Here is a 15,508-nt window from a genome sequence, read left to right on the forward strand (position 1 = left end):
ACTGGGATGTTGGCCCTGTCGGGTGTTTGTAATATGTCCTGTGCATCCTGCTTGTTGAAGAAAAAATCTCTGTCTAATCCGAGGTGAGTGATCGCTGTCCTGATATCCAGAAGCTCTTTGTCTGATCCGAGGTGAGTGATCGCTGTCCTAATATCCAGAAGCTCTTTGTCTGATCCGAGGTGAGTGATCGCTGTCCTGATATCCAGAAGCTCTTTGTCTGATCTGAGGTGAGTGATCGCTGTCCTGATATCCAGAAGCTCTTTGTCTAATCCGAGGTGAGTGTTCGCTGTCCTGATATCCAGAAGCTCTTTGTCTAATCCGAGGTGAGTGTTCGCTGTCCTGATATCCAGAAGCTCTTTGTCTAATCCGAAGTGAGTGATCGCTGTCCTGATATCCAGAAGCTGTTTGTCTAATCCGAGGTGAGTGTTCGCTGTCCTGATATCCAGAAGCTCTTTGTCTGATCCGAGGTGAGTGATCGCAGTCCTGATATCCAGAAGCTCTTTGTCTGATCTGAGGTGAGTGATCTTTTGCATATGAAACATTATGTACAAAATAAGTTACAAATAAGGAAATGAAACACATAAAAGCACAATTGGTTGGGCGCTGTAAAACTGCTGCCATTTCTTCCACGGCCATTTTATATTTGATAAGGAAGCTGAGAGGTCAAATACACTGTTTAGATTTTCTACTGCCAAGTTTACACATTCACTATTACAGTGGAACGTTATTTCCAGGAAGTTGTCTGAAAAGGATTGAATTTGTTAATGAATGCCTATTTCTTAGTATTATCCAGTTCCTTTCGTTATGATGTCTCATGATTGAATATTGCTATGTTCAGGTAGACTGTGATTTTGCTGTGATCTCATAGGGGTGTCAGTGGGCTGACTGTGAACACTCTGAGAGACTCTGTGTTGAGTTTGGTGATAAAGTACTCTACAGTACTACTTACAAGAGATGAGCTATAGGTGTACCTACCGTAGGAGTCCCCTCAAAGCCTACCATTGACTATATACATACCCAGCATGCGACAGAGATGCAGGAGTTGTGACCCGTTTTTGTTTGTTATGTTGTCATAGTTGTGCCTAGGGGGGCATATGTGGGAGGGAATGTTGTCACCTCGAGGCAGGTGTTTGTCCCCCTGTGTGTTGAGGTTGTAAGGTTCTTGTCCGGTTCTGGCATTTAGGTCTCCACAGACTAGTACATGTCCCTGGGCCTGGAAATGTTTCATTTCCCCCTCCAGGATGGAGATGCTGTCTTCATTAAAGTATCAGGGTTCTAGTGGGGGGATATAGGTAGCTCTCTCTCTCGCCCTCTCTGTTCCTGCAGTAAGGTGAGTGATGGCTAGGGGGTGCTGTGTCCTCACAGAGAGGCAGTGTGAAGCTAATGTTTTCCTGCCTCTCTCTCTCTCTCTCTCTCTCTCTCTCTCTTTCTCTCTCTCTCTCTCTCTCTCTCTGCCGGGGCTTGTCACATGGGGAGTTTTTTAAATGCTTTAGTCTCCTCAGCCAGTACAGAGCCAGACACTGACAGAGAGACACAAAAAGCTCACCTCGTCCTGCTCACACATCAACCAACCTTTTAACCCTACAGCAACTTTCTGGATTGGAGAAACACACAGTGTCATTAATACAGAGGAACGAGGAACAGGATAGCGAGAGTGCACGAGAGGAGAGCGCAAAATATTTAAAGTGAGTACCTGCTTTCATTGGTGTGTGCTTCTGCTGAATCTGTCGGTGTGTTGGAGAATTGACGGAGAAATATGAACGTCTGTCTTCTTCATAATCAGATGACTTGAATAGTTCAGAATGGATGGAAGGACAGTGGATTGCTGCTTGGATCATATGGAACTACTGTTTCTATGCTGTAGCTTTATCTGGGGCTTTCATTCAAACACATACTGATCCTCAGTAATCATCTATGGTCTCATTAATTCAAACACATGCTGACCCTCAGTGATCTATTGAATGTATTCAGATGGAAACAGTTGTGTTGCATCATGGACCTGCTATTAATGAAATGCACTTTGCTCAGCTGCCCACTCGTTCTAAAAAAAACACAGTTCCCTCTCTCTCTCTGGCCACGCTGTTACAAAGTAGATGCTCTGCAAAGGGAGAGAGAGAGAGAGAGGACGGAGCCGGGGTGAGAGCGCTAGGAGATAGAGAGAGGAGGGAGCCGGGGTGAGAGCGCTAGGAGATAGAGAGAGGAGGGAGCCGGGGTGAGAGCGCTAGGAGATAGAGAGAGGAGGGAGCCGGGGTGAGAGCGCTAGGAGATAGAGAGAGGACGGAGCCGGGTGAGAGCGCTAGGAGAGAGAGAGAGAGGAGGGCGCTGGGGTGAGAGCGCTAGGAGATAGAGAGAGGAGGGAGCCGGGGTGAGAGCGCTAGGAGAGAGAGAGAGGAGGGAGCCGGGGTGAGAGCGCTAGAAGAGAGAGAGAGGAGGGAGCCGGGGTGAGAGCGCTAGGAGAGAGAGAGAGGAGGGAGCCGGGGTGAGAGCGCTAGGAGAGAGAGAGAGGAGGGAGCCGGGGTGAGAGCGCTAGGAGAGAGAGAGAGAGAGAGAGAGAGAGGAGGGAGCCGGGGTGAGAGCGCTAGGAGATAGAGAGAGGAGGGAGCCGGGGTGAGAGCGCTAGGAGAGAGAGAGAGGAGGGAGCCGGGGTGAGAGCGAGGAGGGAGCTGGGGTGAGAGTGCTAGGAGAGAGAGAGAGAGAGAGAGGAGGGAGCCGGGGTGAGAGAGAAAGACAGGAATTAGGGAGAGAGTGGAGGGCATTGAAATAAGTGACACTGGACAGACAATTAGCTGAGGATTCCAATGTGTGGCCCATGGCAGAGGTCAGGGGACAGGCTGACCCTTGTAAATGATCCAGCATGGAACCATTATCCTCCTCTGATTGATTAGTTTTAGTAGAAATCAGTTAAGAACAAATTCTTATTTTCAATGACGGCCTAGGAATAGTGGGTTAACTGCCTGTTCAGGGGCAGAATGACAGATTTGTACCTTGTCAGATCAGGGGTTTGAACTTGCAACCTTCTGGTTACTAGTCCAATGCTCTAACCACTAAGCTAATAGAGATGCTACCATCAGATATTGATTAGAGGTGCTACCATCAGATATTGATTAGAGATGCTACCATCAGATATTGAATAGAGATGCTACCATCAGATATTGAATAGAGGTGCCAACATCAGATATTGAATAGAGGTGCTACCATCAGAATTTGAATAGAGATGCTACCATCAGATATTGAATAGAGATGCTACCATCAGATATTGAATAGAGATGCTACCATCAGATATTGAATAGAGATGCTACCATCAGATATTGAATAGAGATGCTACCATCAGATATTGATTAGAGATGCTACCATCAGATATTGATTAGAGATGCTACCATCAGATATTGAATAGATATGCTACCATCAGATATTGATTAGAGATGCTACCATCAGATATTGATTAGAGATGCTACCATCAGATATTTATTAGAGATGCTACCATCAGATATTGATTAGATTCAACCGATCGCTGCCTGCACCCGCATGCCCGCCTAGCATCACCACCCTGGATGGTTCCGACCTAGAATATGTGGACATCTATAAGTACCTAGGTGTCTGGCTAGACTGCAAACTCTCCTTTCAGACTCAAATCAAACATCTCCAATCGAAAATCAAATCAAGAGTCGGCTTTCTATTCCGCAACAAAGCCTCCTTCACTCACGCCGCCAAGCTTACCCTAGTAAAACTGACTATCCTACCGATCCTCGACTTCGGCGATGTCATCTACAAAATGGCTTCCAACACTCTACTCAGCAAACTGGATGCAGTCTATCACAGTGCCATCCGTTTTGTCACTAAAGCACCTTATACCACCCACCACTGCGACTTGTATGCTCTAGTCGGCTGGCCCTCGCTACATATTCGTCGCCAGACCCACTGGCTCCAGGTCATCTACAAGTCCATGCTAGGTAAAGCTCCGCCTTATCTCAGCTCACTGGTCACGTTGGCAACACCCATCCGTAGCACGCGCTCCAGCAGGTGTATCTCACTGATCATCCCTAAAGCCAACACCTCATTTGGCCGCCTTTCGTTCCAGTACTCTGCTGCCTGTGACTGGAACGAATTGCAAAAATCGCTGAAGTTGGAGACTTTTATCTCCCTCACCAACTTCAAACATCAGCTATCTGAGCAGCTAACCGATCGCTGCAGCTGTACATAGTCTATTGGTAAATAGCCCACCCATTTTCACCTACCTCATCCCCAAACTGTTTTTATTTATTTACTTTTCTGCTCTTTTGCACACCAATATCTCTACCTGTACATGACCATCTGATCATTTATCACTCCAGTGTTAATCTGCAAAATTTTAATTATTCGCCTACCTCCTCATGCCTTTTGCACACATTGTATATAGACTCCCCCTTTGTTTTCTACTGTGTTATTGACTTGTTAATTGTTTACTCCATGTGTAACTCTGTGTTGTCTGCTCATACTTCTTGGGCTTTATCTTGGCCAGGTCGCAGTTGTAAATGAGAACTTGTTCTCAACTAGCCTACCTGGTTAAATAAAGGTGAAATAAAAAAATAAAAAAGAGATGCTACCATCAGATATTGATTAGAGATGCTACCATCAGATATTGATTAGAGATGCTACCATCAGATATTTATTAGAGATGCTACCATCAGATATTTATTAGAGATGCTACCATCAGATATTTATTAGAGATGCTACCATCAGATATTTATTAGAGATGCTACCATCAGATATTTATTAGAGATGCTACCATCAGATATTGATTAGAGATGCTACCATCAGATATTTATTAGAGATGCTACCATCAGATATTTATTAGAGATGCTACCATCAGATATTTATTAGAGATGCTACCATCAGATATTGATTAGAGGGTCAACCATCAGATATTGAATAGAGATGCTACCTCCCACCTCCCAACTAAGATGTGATGTGATATCTCCCTTAACATATTTACCCTCTGGATCAACATCCTGAACCAGATGTCAGAGTTAAGATGGATAAGAGAGAGATGAGAGGGGGAGAGAGATAGGAGGGTTCAGAGAGAGAGGAGAGGGTGGGGGGGAGATAGGAGGGATCAGAAAGAGGAGAGAGGGGGGAGAGAGATAGGAGGGATCAGAGAGAGAGGAGAGAGGAGAGAGTTAGGAGGGATCAGAGAGAGAGGAGGGGGGAGAGATAGGAGGGATCAGAGAGAGAGGAGAGAGGGGAGAGAGAGGAGAGGGGGAGAGAGAGAGTTAGGAGTGATCTGAGAGAGAGGAGAGAGAGGAGAGGGGGAGAGGGGAGAGAGATAGAAGGGATCAGAGAGAGAGGAGAGAGGAGAGAGTTAGGAGGGATCAGAGAGAGAGGAGAGGGGGAGAGAGAGTTAGGAGGGATCAGAGAGAGGAGAGAGAGGAGAGGGAGAGAGGGGAGAGAGATAGGAGGGATCAGAGAGAGAGGAGAGAGGGAAGAGAGATAGGAGGGATCAGAGAGAGAGGAGAGGGGGGAGAGATAGGAGGGATCAGAGAGAGAGGAGAGAGGGGAGAGAGAGGAGAGGGGGAGAGAGAGTTAGGAGGGATCAGAGAGAGAGGAGAGGGGGGAGAGATAGGAGGGATCAGAGAGAGAGGAGAGAGGGGAGAGAGAGGAGAGGGGGAGAGAGAGAGTTAGAAGGGATCAGAGAGAGGAGAGGGGGAGAGGGGAGAGAGATAGGAGGGATCAGAGAGAGGAGAGGGTGAGAGGGGGGAGAGATAGGAGGCATCAGAGAGAGAGCAGAGAGGGAGAGGGGAGAGAGATAGGAGGGATCAGAGAGAGAGGAGAGAGGGGAGAGAGAGGAGAGGGGGAGAGAGAGAGTTAGGAGGGTTCAGAGAGAGGAGAGGGGGAGAGGGGAGAGAGATAGGAGGGATCAGAGAGAGGAGAGGGTGAGAGGGGGGAGAGATAGGAGGGATCAGAGAGAGAGGAGAGAGGGGAGAGAGGGGAGAGAGAGGAGAGGGGGAGAGAGAGAGTTAGGAGGGATCAGAGAGAGGAGAGGGGGAGAGGGGAGAGAGATAGGAGGGATCAGAGAGAGGAGAGGGTGAGAGGGGGGAGAGATAGGAGGCATCAGAGAGAGAGGAGAGAGGGAGAGGGGAGAGAGATAGGAGGGATCACAGAGAGGAGAGGGGAAGAGGGGAGAGAGATAGGAGGGATCAGAGAGAGAGGAGAGAGGGGAGAGTGAAAGGAGGGATCAGAGAGAGATGAGAGGGGGAGAGGGGAGCGAGATAGGAGGGATCAGAGAGAGGAGAGGGGGAGATGGGGAGAGAGATAGGAGGTATCGGAGAGAGATGAGAGGGGGAGAGCAGAGAGAGATAGGAGGGATCGGAGAGAGATGAGAGGGGGAGAGGGGAGAGAGATAGGAGGGATCAGAGAGAGGAGAGGGGGAGAGGGGAGAGATAGGAGGGATCAGAGAGAGAGGAGAGAGGGGCGAGTGATAGGAGGGATCAAAGAGAGATGAGAGGGGGAGAGGGGAGAGAGATAGGAGGTATCGGAGAGAGATGAGAGAGGGAGAGGGGAGAGAGATATGAGGGATCAGAGAGAGACGAGAGGGGGAGAGGGGAGAGATAGGAGGGATCAGAGAGAGAGGAGACGGAGGAGAGGGGGAGAGGTGAGAGAGATAGGAGGGATCAGAGAGAGAGGAGAGGGGAGAGAGTTAGGAGTGATCAGAGAGAGAGGAAAGGGGAGAGAGAGAGTTAGGAGTGATCAGAGAGAGAGGAGAGGGGAGAGAGAGAGTTAGGAGTGATCAGAGAGAGGAGAGAGAGGAGAGGGGGAGAGTTAGGAGTGATCAGAGAGAGGAGAGAGAGGAGAGGGGGAGAGGTGAGAGAGTTATGAGGCATCAGAGAGAGAGGAGAGGGGAGAGAGTTAGGAGGGATCAGAGAGAGAGGAGAGAGAGGAGAGAGAGGAGAGGGGGAGAGAGAGAGTTTGGAGGGATCAGCGAGAGGAGAGAGAGGAGAGGGGGAGAGGGGAGAGAGATAGGATGGATCAGAGAGAGAGGAGAGGGGGGAGAGGGGGAGAGAGGCGAGAGATAGGAGGGACCAGAGAGAGAGGAGAGGGGGAGAGGGGAGAGAGATAGGAGGGATCAGAGAGAGATGAGAGGGGGAGAGGGGAGAGAGATAGGAGGGATCAGAGAGAGATGAGAGGGGGAGAGGGGAGAGAGATAGAAGGGATCGGAGAGAGATGAGAGGGGGAGAGGTGAGAGAGATAGGAGGGATCAGAGAGAGGAGAGAGGGGAGAGCGATAGGAGGGATCAGAGAGAGATGAGAGGGGGAGAGGGGAGAGAGATAGGAGGTATCGGAGAGAGATGAGAGGGGGAGAGGGGAGAGAGATAGGAGGGATCAGAGAGAGATGGGAGGGGGAGATGGGAGAGAGATAGGAGGGATCAGAGAGAGAGGAGAGGGGGGAGAGATAGGAGTAATCAGAGAGAGAGGAGAGGGGAGAGAGATAGGAGGGATCAGAGAGAGAGGAGAGAGGGGAGAGAGAGGAGAGGGGGAGAGAGAGAGTTAGGAGGGATCAGAGAGGGGAGAGGGGGAGAGGGGAGAGAGATAGGAGGGATCAGAGAGAGGAGAGGGGGAGAGGGGGGAGAGATAGGAGGGATCAGAGAGAGAGGAGAGAGGGGAGAGAGAGGAGAGGGGGAGAGAGAGAGTTAGGAGGGATCAGAGAGAGGAGAGGGGGAGAGGGGAGAGAGATAGGAGGGATCAGAGAGAGGAGAGGGTGAGAGGGGGGAGAGATAGGAGGCATCAGAGAGAGAGGAGAGGGGAGAGAGATAGGAGGGATCAGAGAGAGAGGAGAGAGGGGAGAGAGAGGAGAGGGGGAGAGAGAGAGTTAGGAGGGATCAGAGAGGGGAGAGGGGGAGAGGGGAGAGAGATAGGAGGGATCAGAGAGAGGAGAGGGGGAGAGGGGGGAGAGATAGGAGGGATCAGAGAGAGAGGAGAGGGGGGAGAGATAGGAGGGATCAGAGAGAGAGGAGAGAGGGGAGAGAGAGGAGAGGGGGAGAGAGAGAGTTAGGAGGGATCAGAGAGGGGAGAGGGGGATCAGAGAGAGAGGAGAGAGAGGAGAGAGGGAGAGGGGAGAGAGATAGGAGGGATCAGAGAGAGAGGAGAGGGGGGAGAAATAGGAGGGATCAGAGAGAGAGGAGAGAGGGGAGAGAGAGGAGAGGGGGAGAGAGAGAGTTAGGAGGGATCAGAGAGGGGAGAGGGGGAGAGGGGAGAGAGATAGGAGGGATCAGAGAGAGGAGAGGGGGAGAGGGGGGAGAGATAGAAGGCATCAGCGAGAGAGGAGAGAGGGAGAGGGGAGAGAGATAGGAGGGATCAGAGAGAGGAGAGGGGAAGAGGGGAGAGAGATAGGAGGGATCAGAGAGATTGGAGAGAGGGGAGAGTGATAGGAGGGATCAGAGAGAGATGAGAGGGGGAGAGGGGAGAGAGATAGGAGGGATCAGAGAGAGATGAGAGGGGGAGAGGGGAGAGAGATAGGAGGGATCGGAGAGAGATGAGAGGGGGAGAGGTGCTAGAGATAGGAGGGATCAGAGAGAGGAGAGAGGGGAGAGCGATAGGAGGGATCAGAGAGAGATGAGAGGGGGAGAGGGGAGAGAGATAGGAGGTATCGGAGAGAGATGAGAGGGGGAGAGGGGAGAGAGATAGGAGGGATCAGAGAGAGATGAGAGGGGGAGAGGGGAGAGATAGGAGGGATCAGAGAGAGAGGAGACGGAGGAGAGGGGGAGAGGTGAGAGAGATAGGAGGGATCAGAGAGAGAGGAGAGGGGAGAGTGTTAGGAGTGATCAGAGAGAGAGGAGAGGGGAGAGAGAGAGTTAGGAGTGATCAGAGAGAGAGGAGAGGAGAGAGAGAGAGTTAGGAGTGATCAGAGAGAGAGGAGAGGGGATAGAGAGAGTTAGGAGTGATCAGAGAGAGAGGAGAGAGAGGAGAGGGGAGAGGTGAGAGAGATGTGAGGCATCAGAGAGAGAGGAGAGGGGAGAGAGTTAGGAGGGATCAGAGAGAGAGGAGAGAGGGGAGAGAGGGGAGAGGGGGAGAGAGAGAGTTTGGAGGGATCAGAGAGAGGAGAGAGAGGAGAGGGGGAGAGGGGAGAGAGATGGGAGGGATCAGAGAGATAGGAGAGGGGGGAGAGGGGGAGAGAGGTGAGAGATAGGAGGGACCAGAGAGAGAGGAGAGGGGGAGAGGGGAGAGAGATAGGAAGGATCAGAGAGAGATGAGAATTGGAGAGGGGAGAGAGATAGGAGGGATCAGAGAGAGATGAGAGGGGGAGAGGGGAGAGAGATAGGAGGGATCAGAGAGAGAGGAGAGAGAGGAGAGGGGGAGAGAGGAGAGAGATAGGAGGGATCAGAGAGAGGAGAGGGGGAGAGAGGAGAGAGATAGGAGGGATCAGAGAGAGATGAGAGGGGAGAGGGGGAGAGAGGAGAGAGATAGCAGGGATCAGAGAGAGATGAGAGGGGAGAGAGATAGGAGGGATCAGAGAGAGATGGGAGGGGAAGATGGGAGAGAGATAGGAGGGATCAGATAGATACTAGAGGGGGAGAGAGAGATAGGAAGGATCAGAGAGAGATGGGAGGGGAAGATGGGAGAGAGATAGGAGGGATCAGATAGATACTAGAGGGGGAGAGAGAGATAGGAAGGATCAGAGAGAGATGAGAATTGGAGAGGGGAGAGAGATAGGAGGGATCAGAGAGAGATGGGAGGGGAAGATGGGAGAGAGATAGGAGGGATCAGATAGATACTAGAGGGGGAGAGAGAGATAGGAAGGATCAGAGAGAGATGAGAATTGGAGAGGGGAGAGAGATAGGAAGGATCAGAGAGAGAGGAGAGAGAGGAGAGGGGGAGAGAGGAGAGAGATAGCAGGGATCAGAGAGAGATGAGAGGGGAGAGAGATAGGAGGGATCAGAGAGAGATGGGAGGGGGAGATGGGAGAGAGATAGGAGGGATCAGATACTAGAGGGGGAGAGAGAGTTAGGAGGGATCAGAGAGAGAGGAGAGAGGGGAGAGGGGGGAGAGATAGGAGGGATCAGAGAGATACGAGAGGTGGAGAGAGATTTATCAGTGATCAGAGAGAGAGGAGAGATTTTGGAGGGATTAGAGAGATACGAGAGGGGGAGAGGGGAGATAGTTAGGAGGAATCAGAGAGAGAGCAGAGGGGAGAGAGTTAGGGGGATCAGAGAGAGAGGAGATAGGGGGGAGAGGGTTAGGAGGGATCAGAGAGAGGAGAGGGGGAGAGGGGGGAGAGATAGGAGGCATCAGAGAGAGGAGAGAGGGAGAGGGGAGAGAGATAGGAGGGATCAGAGAGATTGGAGAGAGGGGAGAGTGATAGGAGGGATCAGAGAGAGATGAGAGGGGGAGAGGGGAGAGAGATAGGAGGGATCAGAGAGAGGAGAGGGGGAGAGGGGAGAGAGATAGGAGGGATCGGAGAGAGATGAGAGGGGGAGAGGGGAGAGAGATAGGAGGGATCAGAGAGAGGAGAGGGGGAGAGGGGAGAGATAGGAGGGATCAGAGAGATACGAGAGGTTTATCAGTGATCAGAGAGAGAGGAGAGATTTTGGAGGGATTAGAGATATACGAGAGGGGGAGAGGGGAGATAGTTAGGGGGATCAGAGAGAAAGGAGAGAGGGGGGAGAGGGTTAGGAGGGATCAAAGAGAGAGGAGAGGGAGGAGAGGGGGAGAGATGAGAGAGATAGGAGGGATCAGAGAGAGAGGAGGGGGAGAGGGGAGAGAGATAGGAGGGATCAGAGAGATACGAGAGGGGGAGAGAGAGTTAGGAGGGATCAGAGAGATACGCGAGGGGGAGAGAGAGTTAGGAGGGATCAGAGCGATACGAGAGGGGGAGAGAGAGTTAGGAGGGATCAGAGAGATACGAGAGGGGGAGAGAGAGTTAGGAGGGATCAGAGAGATACGAGAGGGGGAGAGAGGAGAGAGATAGGAGGGATCAGAGAGAGAGGAGAGAGTGGGGAGAGGGGAGAGAGTTAGGAGTGATCAGAGAGAGAGGAGAGAGGGAGAGGGGAGAGAGATAGGAGGGATCAGAGAGAGGAGTGGGGGAGAGGGGAGAGAGATTTAGGAATGATCAGAGAGAGAGGTGAGAGGGGGGGAGAGATTTAGGAATGATCAGAGAGAGAGGAGAGAGGGGGAGAGATTTAGGAGGGATCAGAGAGATACGAGAGGGGGAGAGGGGAGAGAGATTTAGGAGTGATCAGAGAGAGGAGAGAGGGGGGGAGAGATTTAGTTATGATCAGAGAGAGAGGAGAGAGGGGGGAGAGAGGGGAGAGATTTTGTAGACCAGGACAGCTCAGAGAGAAGAGTTGTGTGTCTTCAATCAGCTGGTTCTGAAAAGAGGCAGAGGAACGGATGCTGAGCTGTGAGTGTGTCTCTGAGTTGTCTCACAAGCTCATGAAGGGACTGGCTCACTCTTCTCTCTCTGCTGTCTGATGACCAACACATTTCTATAGTAGATTTGATCTCCTCTCATATTTCCCCAAGTCTGAGTTAGGCTGTCACTATACATTGTTTAATTGATTTTATTTTATTTAACCTTTATTTAACTAGGCTTAAGAACAACTTCTTATTTACAATGACGGACTACGAAAAAGGCCTACTGGGGGAACGGGGGCTGGGATTAAAAATAAATACATAAAATATAAGTACAGGACAAAACAAGAGAGACAACACAACATAAAGAGAGACCTTAGACAATAATATAGCATGGCAGCAACACAACATGACTACAACATGGTAGCAACACAACATCACAACAACATGGTAGCAACACAACATGACAACAACATGGTAGCAACACAACATCACAACAACATGGTAGCAACACAACATCACAACAACATGGTAGCAACAGAACATGACAACAACATGGTAGCAACACAACATGACAACAACATGGTAGCAACACAACATCACAACAACATGGTAGCAACACAACATCACAACAACATGGTAGCAACACAACATGACAACAACATGGTAGCAACACAACATCACAACAACATGGTAGCAACACAACATGACAACAACATGGTAGCAACACAACATCACAACAACATGGTAGCAACACAACATGACAACAACATGGTAGCAACACAACATCACAACAACATGGTAGCAACACAACATGACAACAACATGGTAGCAACACAACATGACAACAACATGGTAGCAACACAACATGACAACAACATGGTAGCAACAGAACATGACAACAACATGGTAGCAACACTACATGACAACAACATGGTAGCAACACAACATGACAACAACATGGTAGCAACACAACATCAAATCAAATCAAAATCAAATCAAATGTATTTATATAGCCCTTCGTACATCAGCTGATATCTCAAAGTGCTGTACAGAAACATGACAACATCATGGTAGCAACACAACATGGTAGAAGCACAAAACATGGTACAAACATTATTGGGCAGAGACAACAAGACAATGGCAAGAAGGTAGAGACAACAATACATCACACAAAGCAACCACAACTATCAGTAAGAGTGTTCATGATTCTTTGAATGAAGAGATTTTTTAAATATATTTTTTTATTTCACCTTTATTTAACCAGGTAGGCTAGTTGAGAACAAGTTCTCATTTACAACTGCGACCTGGCCAAGATTAAGCATAGCAGTGTGAACAGACAACACAGAGTTACACATGGAGTAAACAATTAACAAGTCAATGACACAGTAGAAAACAAAGAATCTATATACAGTGTGTGCAAAAGGCATGAGGAGGTAAAGCAATAAATAGGCCATAGGAGCAAGAGCGAATTATTACAATTTAGCAGATTAATAACACTGGAGTGATAAATGATCAGATGGTCATGTACAGGTAGAGATACTGGTGTGCAAAAGAGCAGAAAAGTAAATAAATATAAACAGTATGGGGATGAGGTAGGTAAATTGGGTGGGCTATTTACCGATGGACTATGTACAGCTGCAGCGATCGGTTAGCTGCTCAGATAGCAGATGTTTAAAGTTGGTGAGGGAGATAAAGGTCTGCAACTTCAGAGATTTTTGCAATTTGTTCCAGTCGTAGGAAGCAGAGAACTGGAAGGAAAGGCGGCCAAATGAGGTTTTGGCTTTAGGGATGATCAGTGAGATACACCTGCTGGAGCGAGTGCTACGGGTGGGTGTTGCCTTCGTGACCAGTGAACTGATATAAGGCGGAGCTTTACCTAGCATAGACTTATAGTCCTGTAGTCAGTGGGTCTGGCGATGAACATGTAGCGAGGGCCAGCCGACTAGAGCATACAGGTCGCAGTGGTGGGTGGTATATGGTGCTTTAGTAACAAAACGGATGGCACTGTGATAAACTGCATCCAGTTTGCTGAGTAGTGTATTGGAAGCTATTTTGTAGATGACATCGCCGAAGTCGAGGATCGGTAGGATAGTCAGTTTTACTAGGGTAAGTTTTGCGGCGTGAGTGAAGGAGGCTTTGTTGCGAAATAGAGTTTGATATGAGTCTGGAAGGAGAGTTTGCAGTCTAGCCAGACACCTAGGTACTTATAGATGTCCACATATTCTAGGTCGGAACCATCCAGGGTGGTGATGCTAGGCGGGGATGCGGGTGCAGGCAGCGAACGGTTGAAAAGCATGCATTTGGTTTTACTAGCGTTTAAGAGCAGTTGGAGGCCATGAAAGGAGTGCTGTATGGCATTGAAGCTCGTTTGGAGGTTAGATAGCACAGTGTCCAAGGAAGGGCCAGAAGTATACAGAATGGTGTCGTCTGCGTAGAGGTGGATCAGGGAATAGCCCGCAGCAAGAGCAGCATCATTGATATATACAGAGAAAAGAGTCGGCCCGAGAATTTAACCCTGTGGTACCCCCATAGAGACTGCCAGAGGACCGGACAACATGCCCTCCTATTTGACACACTGAACTCTGTCTGCAAAGTAGTTGGTGAACCAGGCAAGGCAGTCATTAGAAAAACCGAGGCTACTGAGTCTGCCGATAAGAATATGGTGATTGACAGAGTCGAAAGCCTTGGCCACGTCGATGAAGACGTCTGCACAGTACTGTATTTTATCGATGGCGGTTATGATATCATTTAGTACCTTGAGCATGGCTGAGGTGCACCCGTGACCGGCTCGGAAACCGGATTGCACAGCGGAGAAGGTACGGTGGGATTTGAGATGGTCAGTGATCTGTTTGTTGACTTGGCTTTCAAAGACCTTAGATAGGCAGGGCAGGATGGATATAGGTCTGTAACAGTTTGGGTCCAGGGTGTCTCCCCCTTTGAAGAGGGGGATGACCACAGCAGCTTTCCAATCCTTGGGGATCTCAGATGATACAAAGGAGAGGTTGAACAGGCTGGTAATAGGGGTTGCGACAATGGCGGCGGACAGTTTCAGAAATAGAGGGTCCAGATTGTCAAGCCCAGCTGATTTGTATGGGTCCACGTTTTGCAGCTCTTTCAGAACATCTGCTACCTGGGGGGGGGGGGGGGTGGTGTTGGCCGAGGTTGGAGTAGCGAGGAGGAAGGCATGGCAAGCCGTTGAAGTTTTCGATTATCATTGATTTATCGGTGGGGACAGTGTTACCTAGCCTCAGTGCAGTGGGCAGGTTTGAGGAGGTGCTCTTTTCTCCATGGACTTTACAGTGTCTCAGAACTTTTTGGAGTTAGAGCAAATTTCTGCTTGAAAAAGCTGGCCTTTGCTTTCCTGCCTGACTGCGTGTATTGGTTCCTGACTTACCTGAACAGTTGCATATCGCGGGGACTATTCGATGCTATTGCAGTCCGCCACAGGATGTTTTTGTGCTGGTCGATGGCAGTCAGGTCTGGAGTGACCCAAGGGCTATATCTGTTCTTAGTTCTGCATTTTTTGAACAGAGCATGCTTGTCTAAGATGGCGAGGAAGTTACTTTGAAAGAAGGACCAGGCATCCTCAACTGACGGGATGAGGTCAATATCCTTCCAGGATACCCAGGCCAGATCGATTAGAAAGGCCTTCTCGCAGAAGTGTTTTAGGGAACGTTTGACAATGATGAGGGGTGGTCACCGTAGCGGATACAGGCAATGAGGCAGTGATCGCTGAGATCCTGATTGAAGACAGCAGAGGTGTATTTGGAGGGCAAGTTGGTTAGGATAATGTCAATTAGGGTGCCCATGTTTACGGATTTAGGGTTGTACCTGGTGCGTTCCTTAGATTGTAGGACTGCCGGGGTGTTAAGCATATCCCAGTTTAGGTCACCTAACAGAACAAACTCTGAAGCTAGATGGGGGGTGATCAATTCACAGCTGGGAACTGAGGGGGGTCGGTAGCAGGCGACAACAGTGAGAGACTTATTTCTGGAGAGATTGATTTTAAAATTAGAATTTCGAACTGTTTGGGCATAGACCTGGAAAGTATGAGAGAACTTTGCAGGCTATCTCTGCAGTAGATTGCAACTCTTCCCCCTTTGGCAGTTCTATCTTGATGGAAAGTGTTATTGTTGGGTATGGAAATCTCAGAATTTTTGGTGGCCTTCCTAAGCCAGGATTCA

General features: G+C 49.5%; 1 protein-coding gene across 1 annotated transcript in view; it reads left to right on the forward strand.

The window, feature by feature from the left end:
* The first annotated feature begins 1,482 nt into the window (after positions 1 to 1,482).
* Positions 1,483 to 15,508, forward strand: part of LOC118964552 (ciliary neurotrophic factor receptor subunit alpha) — a 357,403-nt gene continuing 343,377 nt past the window's right edge. The window contains exon 1 of the mRNA XM_090233563.1: positions 1,483 to 1,685. The gene's annotated coding sequence lies outside the window, so the exon portion shown is untranslated. The remainder of the gene's footprint in view (positions 1,686 to 15,508) is intronic.

The sequence above is a fragment of the Oncorhynchus mykiss genome, chromosome 5 (assembly GCF_057628025.1).
Source record: "Oncorhynchus mykiss isolate SJ-2025 chromosome 5, ASM5762802v1, whole genome shotgun sequence".
NCBI classification, from domain to species: domain Eukaryota; kingdom Metazoa; phylum Chordata; class Actinopteri; order Salmoniformes; family Salmonidae; genus Oncorhynchus; species Oncorhynchus mykiss.